The following is a 13,715-nucleotide window of genomic DNA, read 5'->3' on the forward strand; positions in this document are numbered from 1 at the left end:
CTTCAAATCCCATCACGCGGACTCAACTTCAAATCCCACCACACTGACTTCAACTTCAAAACCCAACACGCGGACTTCAACTTCAAATCCCATCACACAGACTTCAACTTCAAATCCCATCGCACAGACTTCAACTTCAAATCCCACCACACTGACTTCAACTTCAAATCCCACCACACAGACTTCAACTTCAAAACCCACCACACTGACTTCAACTTCAAAACCCAACACGCGAACTTCAACTTCAAAACCCAACACGCGGACTTCAACTTCAAAACCCAACACGCGGACTTCAACTTCAAAACCCAACACGCGGACTTCAACTTCAAAACCCAACACGCGGACTTCAACTTCAAATCCCATCACGCGGACTCAACTTCAAATCCCACCACACTGACTTCAACTTCAAAACCCAACACGCGGACTTCAACTTCAAATCCCATCACGCGGACTCAACTTCAAATCCCACCACACTGACTTCAACTTCAAATCCCATCACGCGGACTCAACTTCAAATCCCACCACACTGACTTCAACTTCAAAACCCAACACGCGGACTTCAACTTCAAATCCCATCACGCGGACTCAACTTCAAATCCCACCACACTGACTTCAACTTCAAATCCCATCACGCGGACTCAACTTCAAATCCCACCACACTGACTTCAACTTCAAAACCCAACACGCGGACTTCAACTTCAAATCCCATCACACAGACTTCAACTTCAAATCCCATCGCACAGACTTCAACTTCAAATCCCACCACACTGACTTCAACTTCAAATCCCACCACACTGACTTCAACTTCAAATCTCACCACACTGACTTCAACTTCAAAACCCAACACGCGGACTTCAACTTCAAAACCCAACACGCGGACTTCAACTTCAAATCCCATCACGCGGACTCAACTTCAAATCCCACCACACTGACTTCAACTTCAAATCCCATCACGCGGACTCAACTTCAAATCCCACTACACTGACTTCAACTTCAAAACCCAACACGCGGACTTCAACTTCAAATCCCATCACACAGACTTCAACTTCAAATCCCATCGCACAGACTTCAACTTCAAATCCCACCACACTGACTTCAACTTCAAATCCCACCACACTGACTTCAACTTCAAAACCCAACACGCGGACTTCAACTTCAAAACCCAACACGCGGACTTCAACTTCAAAACCCAACACGCGGACTTCAACTTCAAAACCCAACACGCGGACTTCAACTTCAAATCCCATCACGCGGACTCAACTTCAAATCCCACCACACTGACTTCATCTTCAAATCCCATCGCACAGACTTCAACTTCAAATCCCACCACACTGACTTCAACTTCAAAACCCATCACGCGGACTCAACTTCAAATCCCATCACACAGACTTCAACTTCAAAACCCAACACGCGGACTTCAACTTCAAATCCCACCACACTGACTTCAACTTCAAAACCCAACACGCGGACTTCAACTTCAAATCCCATCACACAGACTTCAACTTCAAATCCCATCGCACAGACTTCAACTTCAAATCCCACCACACTGACTTCAACTTCAAAACCCATCACGCGGACTCAACTTCAAATCCCACCACACAGACTACAACTTCAAAACCCAACACGCGGACTTCAACTTCAAATCCCACCACACTGACTTCAACTTCAAAACCCATCACGCGGACTTCAACTTCAAATCCCATCACACAGACTTCAACTTCAAATCCCACCACAATGACTTCAACTTCAAATCCCACCACACAGACTTCAACTTCAAAACCCAACACGCGGACCTCAACTTCAAATCCCATCACACAGACTTCAACTTCAAATCCCACCACACTGACTTCAACTTCAAATCCCACCACACTGACTTCAACTTCAAATCCCACCACACTGACTTCAACTTCAAAACCCACCACACTGACTTCAACTTCAAAACCCATCACACAGACTTCAACTTCAAATCCCACCACACTGACTTCAACTTCAAAACCCAACACGCGGACTTCAACTTCAAATCCCATCACACAGACTTCAACTTCAAAACCCACCACACTGACTTCAACTTCAAAACCCAACACGCGAACTTCAACTTCAAAACCCAACACGCGGACTTCAACTTCAAAACCCAACACGCGGACTTCAACTTCAAATCCCATCACGCGGACTCAACTTCAAATCCCATCACGCGGACTCAACTTCAAATCCCACCACACTGACTTCAACTTCAAAACCCAACACGCGGACTTAAACTTCAAATCCCATCACGCGGACTCAACTTCAAATCCCACCACACTGACTTCAACTTCAAATCCCATCACGCGGACTTCAACTTCAAATCCCATCACGCGGACTCAACTTCAAATCCCACCACACTGACTTCAACTTCAAAACCCAACACGCGGACTTCAACTTCAAATCCCATCACACAGACTTCAACTTCAAATCCCATCGCACAGACTTCAACTTCAAATCCCACCACACTGACTTCAACTTCAAATCCCACCACACAGACTTCAACTTCAAAACCCACCACACTGACTTCAACTTCAAAACCCATCACACAGACTTCAACTTCAAATCCCACCACACTGACTTCAACTTCAAAACCCAACACGCGGACTTCAACTTCAAATCCCATCACACAGACTTCAACTTCAAAACCCACCACACTGACTTCAACTTCAAAACCCAACACGCGAACTTCAACTTCAAAACCCAACACGCGGACTTCAACTTCAAAACCCAACACGCGGACTTCAACTTCAAATCCCATCACGCGGACTCAACTTCAAATCCCACCACACTGACTTCAACTTCAAAACCCAACACGCGGACTTCAACTTCAAATCCCATCACGCGGACTCAACTTCAAATCCCATCACGCGGACTCAACTTCAAATCCCACCACACTGACTTCAACTTCAAAACCCAACACGCGGACTTAAACTTCAAATCCCATCACGCGGACTCAACTTCAAATCCCACCACACTGACTTCAACTTCAAATCCCATCACGCGGACTTCAACTTCAAATCCCATCACGCGGACTCAACTTCAAATCCCACCACACTGACTTCAACTTCAAAACCCAACACGCGGACTTCAACTTCAAATCCCATCACACAGACTTCAACTTCAAATCCCATCGCACAGACTTCAACTTCAAATCCCACCACACTGACTTCAACTTCAAATCCCACCACACAGACTTCAACTTCAAAACCCACCACACTGACTTCAACTTCAAAACCCAACACGCGAACTTCAACTTCAAAACCCAACACGCGGACTTCAACTTCAAAACTCAACACGCGGACTTCAACTTCAAAACCCAACACGCGGACTTCAACTTCAAATCCCATCACGCGGACTCAACTTCAAATCCCACCACACTGACTTCAACTTCAAATCCCACCACACTGACTTCAACTTCAAAACCCAACACGCGGACTTCAACTTCAAAACCCAACACGCGGACTTCAACTTCAAAACCCAACACGCGGACTTCAACTTCAAAACCCAACACGCGGACTTCAACTTCAAATCCCATCACGCGGACTCAACTTCAAATCCCACCACACTGACTTCATCTTCAAATCCCATCGCACAGACTTCAACTTCAAATCCCACCACACTGACTTCAACTTCAAAACCCATCACGCGGACTCAACTTCAAATCCCATCACACAGACTTCAACTTCAAAACCCAACACGCGGACTTCAACTTCAAATCCCACCACACTGACTTCAACTTCAAAACCCAACACGCGGACTTCAACTTCAAATCCCATCACACAGACTTCAACTTCAAATCCCATCGCACAGACTTCAACTTCAAATCCCACCACACTGACTTCAACTTCAAAACCCATCACGCGGACTCAACTTCAAATCCCACCACACAGACTACAACTTCAAAACCCAACACGCGGACTTCAACTTCAAATCCCACCACACTGACTTCAACTTCAAAACCCATCACGCGGACTTCAACTTCAAATCCCATCACACAGACTTCAACTTCAAATCCCACCACAATGACTTCAACTTCAAATCCCACCACACAGACTTCAACTTCAAAACCCAACACGCGGACCTCAACTTCAAATCCCATCACACAGACTTCAACTTCAAATCCCATCACACAGACTTCAACTTCAAATCCCACCACACTGACTTCAACTTCAAATCCCACCACACTGACTTCAACTTCAAATCCCACCACACTGACTTCAACTTCAAAACCCACCACACTGACTTCAACTTCAAAACCCATCACACAGACTTCAACTTCAAATCCCACCACACTGACTTCAACTTCAAAACCCAACACGCGGACTTCAACTTCAAATCCCATCACACAGACTTCAACTTCAAAACCCACCACACTGACTTCAACTTCAAAACCCAACACGCGAACTTCAACTTCAAAACCCAACACGCGGACTTCAACTTCAAAACCCAACACGCGGACTTCAACTTCAAATCCCATCACGCGGACTCAACTTCAAATCCCACCACACTGACTTCAACTTCAAAACCCAACACGCGGACTTCAACTTCAAATCCCATCACGCGGACTCAACTTCAAATCCCATCACGCGGACTCAACTTCAAATCCCACCACACTGACTTCAACTTCAAAACCCAACACGCGGACTTAAACTTCAAATCCCATCACGCGGACTCAACTTCAAATCCCACCACACTGACTTCAACTTCAAATCCCATCACGCGGACTTCAACTTCAAATCCCATCACGCGGACTCAACTTCAAATCCCACCACACTGACTTCAACTTCAAAACCCAACACGCGGACTTCAACTTCAAATCCCATCACACAGACTTCAACTTCAAATCCCATCGCACAGACTTCAACTTCAAATCCCACCACACTGACTTCAACTTCAAATCCCACCACACAGACTTCAACTTCAAAACCCACCACACTGACTTCAACTTCAAAACCCAACACGCGAACTTCAACTTCAAAACCCAACACGCGGACTTCAACTTCAAAACTCAACACGCGGACTTCAACTTCAAAACCCAACACGCGGACTTCAACTTCAAATCCCATCACGCGGACTCAACTTCAAATCCCACCACACTGACTTCAACTTCAAAACCCAACACGCGGACTTCAACTTCAAATCCCATCACGTGGACTCAACTTCAAATCCCACCACACTGACTTCAACTTCAAATCCCATCACGCGGACTCAACTTCAAATCCCACCACACTGACTTCAACTTCAAAACCCAACACGCGGACTTCAACTTCAAATCCCATCACGCGGACTCAACTTCAAATCCCACCACACTGACTTCAACTTCAAATCCCATCACGCGGACTCAACTTCAAATCCCATCACGCGGACTCAACTTCAAATCCCACCACACTGACTTCAACTTCAAATCCCATCACGCGGACTCAACTTCAAATCCCACCACACTGACTTCAACTTCAAAACCCAACACGGGAACTTCAACTTCAAAACCCAACACGCGGACTTCAACTTCAAAACCCAACACGCGGACTTCAACTTCAAAACCCAACACGCGGACTTCAACTTCAAAACCCAACACGCGGACTTCAACTTCAAATCCCATCACGCGGACTCAACTTCAAATCCCACCACACTGACTTCAACTTCAAAACCCAACACGCGGACTTCAACTTCAAATCCCATCACGCGGACTCAACTTCAAATCCCACCACACTGACTTCAACTTCAAATCCCATCACGCGGACTCAACTTCAAATCCCACCACACTGACTTCAACTTCAAAACCCAACACGCGGACTTCAACTTCAAATCCCATCACGCGGACTCAACTTCAAATCCCACCACACTGACTTCAACTTCAAATCCCATCACGCGGACTCAACTTCAAATCCCACCACACTGACTTCAACTTCAAAACCCAACACGCGGACTTCAACTTCAAATCCCATCACACAGACTTCAACTTCAAATCCCATCGCACAGACTTCAACTTCAAATCCCACCACACTGACTTCAACTTCAAATCCCACCACACTGACTTCAACTTCAAATCTCACCACACTGACTTCAACTTCAAAACCCAACACGCGGACTTCAACTTCAAAACCCAACACGCGGACTTCAACTTCAAATCCCATCACGCGGACTCAACTTCAAATCCCACCACACTGACTTCAACTTCAAATCCCATCACGCGGACTCAACTTCAAATCCCACTACACTGACTTCAACTTCAAAACCCAACACGCGGACTTCAACTTCAAATCCCATCACACAGACTTCAACTTCAAATCCCATCGCACAGACTTCAACTTCAAATCCCACCACACTGACTTCAACTTCAAATCCCACCACACTGACTTCAACTTCAAAACCCAACACGCGGACTTCAACTTCAAAACCCAACACGCGGACTTCAACTTCAAAACCCAACACGCGGACTTCAACTTCAAAACCCAACACGCGGACTTCAACTTCAAATCCCATCACGCGGACTCAACTTCAAATCCCACCACACTGACTTCATCTTCAAATCCCATCGCACAGACTTCAACTTCAAATCCCACCACACTGACTTCAACTTCAAAACCCAACACGCGGACTTCAACTTCAAAACCCAACACGCGGACTTCAACTTCAAAACCCAACACGCGGACTTCAACTTCAAAACCCAACACGCGGACTTCAACTTCAAATCCCACCACACTGACTTCATCTTCAAATCCCATCGCACAGACTTCAACTTCAAATCCCACTACACTGACTTCAACTTCAAAACCCAACACGCGGACTTCAACTTCAAAACCCAACACGCGGACTTCAACTTCAAATCCCATCACACAGACTTCAACTTCAAATCCCATCGCACAGACTTCAACTTCAAATCCCACCACACTGACTTCAACTTCAAATCCCACCACACTGACTTCAACTTCAAAACCCAACACGCGGACTTCAACTTCAAAACCCAACACGCGGACTTCAACTTCAAAACCCAACACGCGGACTTCAACTTCAAATCCCACCACACTGACTTCAACTTCAAAACCCAACACGCGGACTTCAACTTCAAATCCCACCACACTGACTTCATCTTCAAATCCCATCGCACAGACTTCAACTTCAAATCCCACCACACTGACTTCAACTTCAAAACCCATCACGCGGACTCGACTTCAAATCCCATCACACAGACTTCAACTTCAAATCCCACCACACTGACTTCAACTTCAAATCCCACCACACTGACTTCAACTTCAAATCCCACCACACTGACTTCAACTTCAAAACCCCAACACGCGGACTTCAACTTCAAATCCCATCACGCGGACTTCAACTTCACATCACATCACAGCCATTCATTCAACTTCAACTTCACATCACATCATGCCCTTCATTCAACACCACATCATTCTCTATGAGGTGATGGTGAATGAAGTCGGTGAAGTCCATCATGAATGAATTCGCCGACCTATGTTCCCGCGTAGTTCCCCCAGGGCTCAATGCGGCCCGTGGACTCAAATGAGTTCGGCATCTCTGGTATATACCAACGAGAATAGTAAACTGAGTAGAGAACATATGAGCATAGTGCATGATCAATGTCCTCACTTGCCCTGCTTCAACGGCAATGGCCCTTGAACACAGCCCGCCGTTGAACGTTTAATTCGCGTACTTTGTAAACGGAGCATTAAAGCAGTATCGCCAAGACATTGTCGTGTCGTACATACCTCGCTGAGGAACATGAACATTTCTGCTGCCTCTTTCGGGTGAATCCTTCAATGAACAAGTCTCGGTTTCATTCGGAGTCCTGCTCATCTGAGATGCAGGAGGGGAACGTCCCTACTCCACCGACTGCCTCACGCTGTGGACGAATGCATTCGGGTAGCGAAACAGGCGCCTCCCCCTTATGGCACGGTGCTTTATGATATTGCGTACCTTATCCGGTAAAGCGAGTACTGAGACTTTCCAAGGGCAATGCATGATTGGTAAACCATAAAACAGGTCCACCAACCACCAACCAACCAGGTAACCTCCAACTCCCTGACGTGCACCTGTTCTTCCCATCCGCTGACGCCAGGCGCGCAGACGATCGCCGGGAACCGTCGCATTTCCGCGTAGAAGGGTTTCACTTCTGATCAAACAACTGATTTTAAAACGTGGTCGCAGCTATGTGTGTATGTGTATGAGCTGAGGCGCACTATGTCACACCGTCAAGCCGCCCTCCAGACGCCAGCTGTGCCCATTGGTTTTTCCTGGGATTCCTGCAGAATGACGGCATTTATTTCAAGAAAAGCCTGCACAGCTGTGTAACGCGAACTGTACTACTATAGTAACTATCTACTACTACTGGCCACTGGCTGTAACTGGCTTACGGTGACTAGCTGAATCGTAATTTTTTGCAATAATAAACCTCTACGATGAAGGATGAAAGTCACTGAAAAGGTTAGCCAGTGCAGGACTCGAGCCCACATCTTTTGGATTAGTAATCTTCTGGATGGGTAATCCAGAAGATGTGGGTTCGAGTCCTACAGCTGGCTAACCTTTTCAATGACTTTCATCTTTCATCGTTAATTTCTTGGGCAATTTTAGGCTTTGTATGTATTTGTCCCTTCTATGTTGTTCCAGCCTCAGAACATCAGTTCTCTCATAAACCTCTACCCCAGAGACATCACCATGACGTTGGTACACAAAGTGCAACCGAAACTAATCGGAATGGGAGGGCTGGGTTCCACGGAAGGGAGCTTGCCTCCTATTGAAAGAAAAGTGTTCCTTTTAGGGACCCTCGTAATCCCCTCCAGACCGTGGCTTCCGGGCGCGACCTTGCTCGCCCCAGCTTCAAGCATAGTTGAACACTTCCAAACTGGTGGCCCTGTCGAACACTATGACGTCATTTCTTTACAAGCAGGGAGAAGTCCATTTGGGAAGGTTTTTCGCATTTTCTTCCTCCACCCGTCCCTGCCTGTTAATCGTGACTCACACGACCTCCCGTAGCTCCAAAGAAAAGGGTACGTAAAACTGAGCAGCTATCTCCGCATTCGGAGGAGGACCACAACTTGGCCCTATTCGTGGTGCACTATGCCAGGACACAGAGCCGTTCCGACGGGGGGCGAGAGGCGAAGCCGAGCGGCAGGTCGTGGGAGGGCTGTTGGGGGTTTACGGAGTGGCCACTAAACTGTGAGGTGGCCACTCCCTAAACTATGGTATCAGCAGTGTAAATAAGCGGTTTTCTTTTCTTTTGTTACGGAGCTTCGCTGACAGCGGTGAGTGTGGGGTGGGGGCCCCTCAAGTTTACCCCGCCCTAGGTGGAAACGGGCCTCGGGCCGGCTCTGCCAGGATGTGTTCCAGGTGCCCTCGCATAGACGTATAACGCTTATACACTGTAGACAAAGGCTCCGATGATAAGAAAACAGTACCGTGGTCAGTGCTCCCAAGTGCAGTGCAAAAACGAAGAAGCGGTGATCCCGTCTAGTGTCCCAGGTGAGCGGCTGTTCGGGAGGCTTTGGAATCTCATGACAATTGATGTTCTGAGGCTGGAACACATAGAAATGGCAAATACAAAGCCTGAATAAGAACTTGATGAAAGAAGGAAGTCACTGAAAAGGTTATCCAGCTGTAGGACTCGAACCGACAGCTTCTCGATTTCCGTTCCAGAGCTCTTACCAATTGAACTAAGCTAACACGGTCCCTGGACAAAAGCTCAGCGGACAAAAACTCACCGTACAAAAACTTACCGGACAAAAGCTCACCCGGGAGCGGACAAAGGCTCACTGCACCGATGTGTGAAATACGTAAAAGGGTCTCCTGACCTAACCTTGGTCAGTCTGAGCTTTTGTCCGGTGAGCTTTTGCCTCCCCTGTGATTTCCAAGAGTGCGTTATCTGAAGGGACAGACCAACCACTCTCTCACTCATTCCATTTTCACTCTTACATGTTTCCTGCTTCGGTGCAGGATTACAGAGCTACTACTTCAGATAGTAGCTGTCAGGTGGTAGGAAAGTTGTCATGTAACTTAGGCTATAGTTACTATTTGTGGCAGGTAACTGTGCTTGTAAGCCTTTCGAAGGCAGATAAGGGGTGATATACCCATGAAATACCTTTGACTGAAATAGTGATGCTTAAAAATGCGGGACATTAGGGAAACAGCACATATCACACCCCAGGACACTTTTCAAACGGTTTCATGGGGCAGGCTGCAAGCATGACTACAAGTGTACACGATTTATAACGCATACCACGAATTATATAAAACATACCGACTTGCTGGGCGTTATCTGTGGCAGCGTCCTAAGCAGTTCGAATGCGTTGTCCTGAAAGAGTTCTCAGGAAGGTAATGGAAGGCGGTCTTTGTCCGCTGGCCACTGAGGGTTCCATGACACACTCTAAGAATGGATTGATCGCTCAGCCGTACTTGTATGTCTCATAAGAAGACTTCAACTGTATATAGGAAAGGCTGCTACAGGAAATGATCACGTAATGTGCCTCGTAAGGACGCTGCGGATAATGCTCCGTTGCCCTTTCTGGTGAGTATCCGTATATACTCGTACACAAGAGCGACATTCCCCCGGAAGCGGAAGATACGAAAAGCGTCATAGCTTTCTGCTGTCACGTGAGCGCGAGCGCTCAACGTCGTGTCTTCAGGTTGCACTGCTAACCGTGGCGAACGTGCTGCTACACAGCCACAAGATATTCCGTAGCAGACGACAGGAAAACACGCTGACGGTGTCGTCTGCTAAGTGTCGTCTGCTTAAATGCGCAGTACGCCACTCCCGATGTTCCGCACCGTGTGAATGCTCAACACCACACGGGATGGAACTTCGGCTCTGTAAGCAGTATTTTCGCTTTTTCTTCGACTAGAATATTTCGTGAGGATGTCGCTCGTGTGAATACACGGTCAGAGCCGTATATTAAAAGGGAGTCTGGCCATTGGGAGGAGTCGCAAAAAGAGGCTCGACCTGTTGCCACCCAAAATGGCGAAAACAAACGCAGTGAAGCGGGGATTTCATTACAAAAAATGTTCACAGACTGCTTTGATTTTACGCTGCAAACGTACGTCCTCATATACGTTTCTCGGAAATCAGTTTCAACTTATGCTCATCCATCGATATCTAACTGAAAATAATATGTTTTGTCGCTGGTATTAGGCCTAGTGAACACGGTGATCACAACGAAATCATCACAAAAACGGCAATACGCTGTACAATCTTATATTTCATTGCATGATTTCATGGATATAAGCATTCTTGCCTTTATATTCCAACAATTAATGTAGATTTGTTTAAAAACCATACCGACAACAGAACGTGACCCAGCAGGTGGTTCTGCCGGCAGAGATACAACAACAGAAGCAGACGACAACTCCCGACGTGCCTTACGCTCCCTAGGTGGCGTTCATCAAATTTGCACCAAAAATCCACTAGTTTTGCAGATTGCAAGAGGTATCCATTTCAATCCTATCCAGTCCACTTGCCACCCAAAATGGCGCTGCCCATGTTGGATACAGGGAGAAATAGTGAGGATAGGTTGATTGATAGCGCCCCCTATTTCAAGACCTCACTGGTCGGAAAGCTGTAAAAGTGGGTGGAGCTTCAGGTATAGGCATGACCCATTAGTGGCCCGGCTCCCTTTTAATAAACGGCTCTGTACACGGTATGATACAGCTTGCAAGAAGTAGTCCGACATCACTGTTGGGACTCGCAAAATCTGAATCACGTTCTTCATTGCCCGCATTACCTAGCCAGCTTAGTCAGGTTTGGTGGTCAGGTTTAGTCAGGGCTCGTCGTTGTCGGCCTCACAGAGGTGGGCAACGTCATCTGTAGACGTCAGAGGAAAACCCAGGAAGAACCCCAGAGAGCACAGCCGGTACCGGGATTCGAACCGGAGTACCTCCCAGCCTCGACATGACGTGTCAGGTTTATTGTCCCTACGGCCTTGTGACGTCAGACTCATGCCCAAATCCAACCATCGACGCCCTAAAAGTCCAGCTAATTACTCTCCTTCTTTGCCTTTGTCACATATTAAATGGGAAATGTCGCACGCGCCTATATAACTACGAGAGATATTTAAAAAAATTAAGCTCGAATATCTTGTGAATGGAAAGCGTCACTTGAGAAGTAGATGCGACTTTGAATTTCCAATATTTGTGATATCGTACTCTCATATTCCCTGCGATACAGTTCAGTTTTTTCGTAGCTCCCGCTTATGTGCCGGACACGTTTGAGCGATATCTTTTTTCCTAAGAAGCCAAGTGTAATATATTACGTATGAATTACACAATTTCTACTGAAGCAATACTCCAATAATAGACAGGTCAACTAGAACAGTGCACCCGACCGCTGGGGCATTGAAAAAAATATTTAACGCAATATTTATAGCTGAGCTTATCTTGCAGTGAGTTTGTGTGATTTTGCAGTGATAGGAAGGAAGAAGCATCCATCCCTACAGTCATCAGCAGCATGCGCATGGTCCCGTGAAGAAGAGTCTCGTTCACCCGTTCGATCGCTCACTCCTGTCCTTGCCTTGCTGTTAGCTCTCACTGCCTCGTAACATCATAACATCATTATGGGTAAGCAATGTTCAGTTTTTTTTGTTTTTTTCGGCTTCGCAACTATACGGCCTACGTTGCCTACCCAATTTTTGCAAACGACGGGCCTATATACTCGGGCCTTTCCTCCAGCTAACCCGCATCTATGCTAATTGATCGCTCCTTTCTCGAATTATTTTTTCTGCAGCGGAAAGTGAAATGAGCGCCGTGAGTGGCATGAGCTCCATGTCTGGGATGTCAGGTGTGTCAGATATGGATATCTACTCGCAATGTTGCGATGTACAGGGGCTCACTCTTTTCTGTTTTGTAGGGATGTCGACAGACAACGCAGCACAGGACAAAGGCGGTAATTGACATTTCCTGTCATTCGGTTAAGCCTAGTGCAGCGTCTTATCCTTCGTTGCGTGCGCATGCGATGTAGAGCAAAGAGGCGGCAGCACTGTTCCATCCAGGAGGAACACAAACAAAGGAACACAAGCACGCGGGGGCTTCCGTTCCGCCTCATTTTCCCTTGTGTTTGTGCTCCTCCAAGTTGGCGTCCCAGTTCACCTTCCCCCGGAGCCGTTTAGAGGGAGAGTTTGACCATTCTGTGATATTTTGCAGCCTCGTGGGTGGAGCCTATTAACGTCAGAGCCGTCGTTGCGCCAATCAAAAAAGCCTGCATCCAAGCAGAATCCGCTTATCAGCTATCTGGTGCGCGCCATATTGATGCTGTCCGTCAGCCTTGTTGTCGCAATGAATGCAATCTACAGGAATAACCGGCTTATGACCCATAGCCGCCTGTGATATGGGGGCTTTGTTGCCAAACTGAGAGAGTTCAAGGACGAAGGGCTTTGGAAGGACAGTGTACGCACGTGTCTTCCCTCCTTGCATCGTAAACGACGATCAGCATCAATATGGCGCCGGCGACCGGCTGACAACGGGATAACAATAGGGCACTGCGAGGGAGGTGGCTTAGCCGTGACGTCGCGTGACGCGCTTCAAGTTAGGCTCCTCCTAATGGCCGAACTGTGGCTCCTCCTATGGCCATTCTGTGATCGTTTGCCGCCCGGAGATGGGGGAGCCGCCGTGACGTCGCAGACGTCATCGTTCCGCCCACTTGACCGGGATGAAGGGCGACCCGTGGCTGCACGGGGCGCCTCTGGCTGTGTCTCTGC

General features: G+C 47.3%; 1 protein-coding gene and 1 long non-coding RNA gene across 2 annotated transcripts in view; one reads left to right on the forward strand and one right to left on the reverse strand.

The window, feature by feature from the left end:
- The window catches only part of LOC135387593 (membrane metallo-endopeptidase-like 1), a 132,204-nt gene that overhangs the window by 103,161 nt on the left and 15,328 nt on the right, over nucleotides 1-13,715 (reverse strand). The window contains exon 2 of the mRNA XM_064616711.1: nucleotides 9,432-9,548. The gene's annotated coding sequence lies outside the window, so the exon portion shown is untranslated. The remainder of the gene's footprint in view (nucleotides 1-9,431; nucleotides 9,549-13,715) is intronic.
- Nucleotides 12,450-12,907, forward strand: LOC135387592 (uncharacterized). Its single transcript, XR_010421224.1, has 3 exons — nucleotides 12,450-12,579; nucleotides 12,746-12,799; nucleotides 12,869-12,907. It is a non-coding gene; the product is annotated as an uncharacterized LOC135387592 (long non-coding RNA).

The sequence above is a fragment of the Ornithodoros turicata genome, chromosome 3 (assembly GCF_037126465.1).
Source record: "Ornithodoros turicata isolate Travis chromosome 3, ASM3712646v1, whole genome shotgun sequence".
NCBI lineage: Eukaryota > Metazoa > Arthropoda > Arachnida > Ixodida > Argasidae > Ornithodoros > Ornithodoros turicata.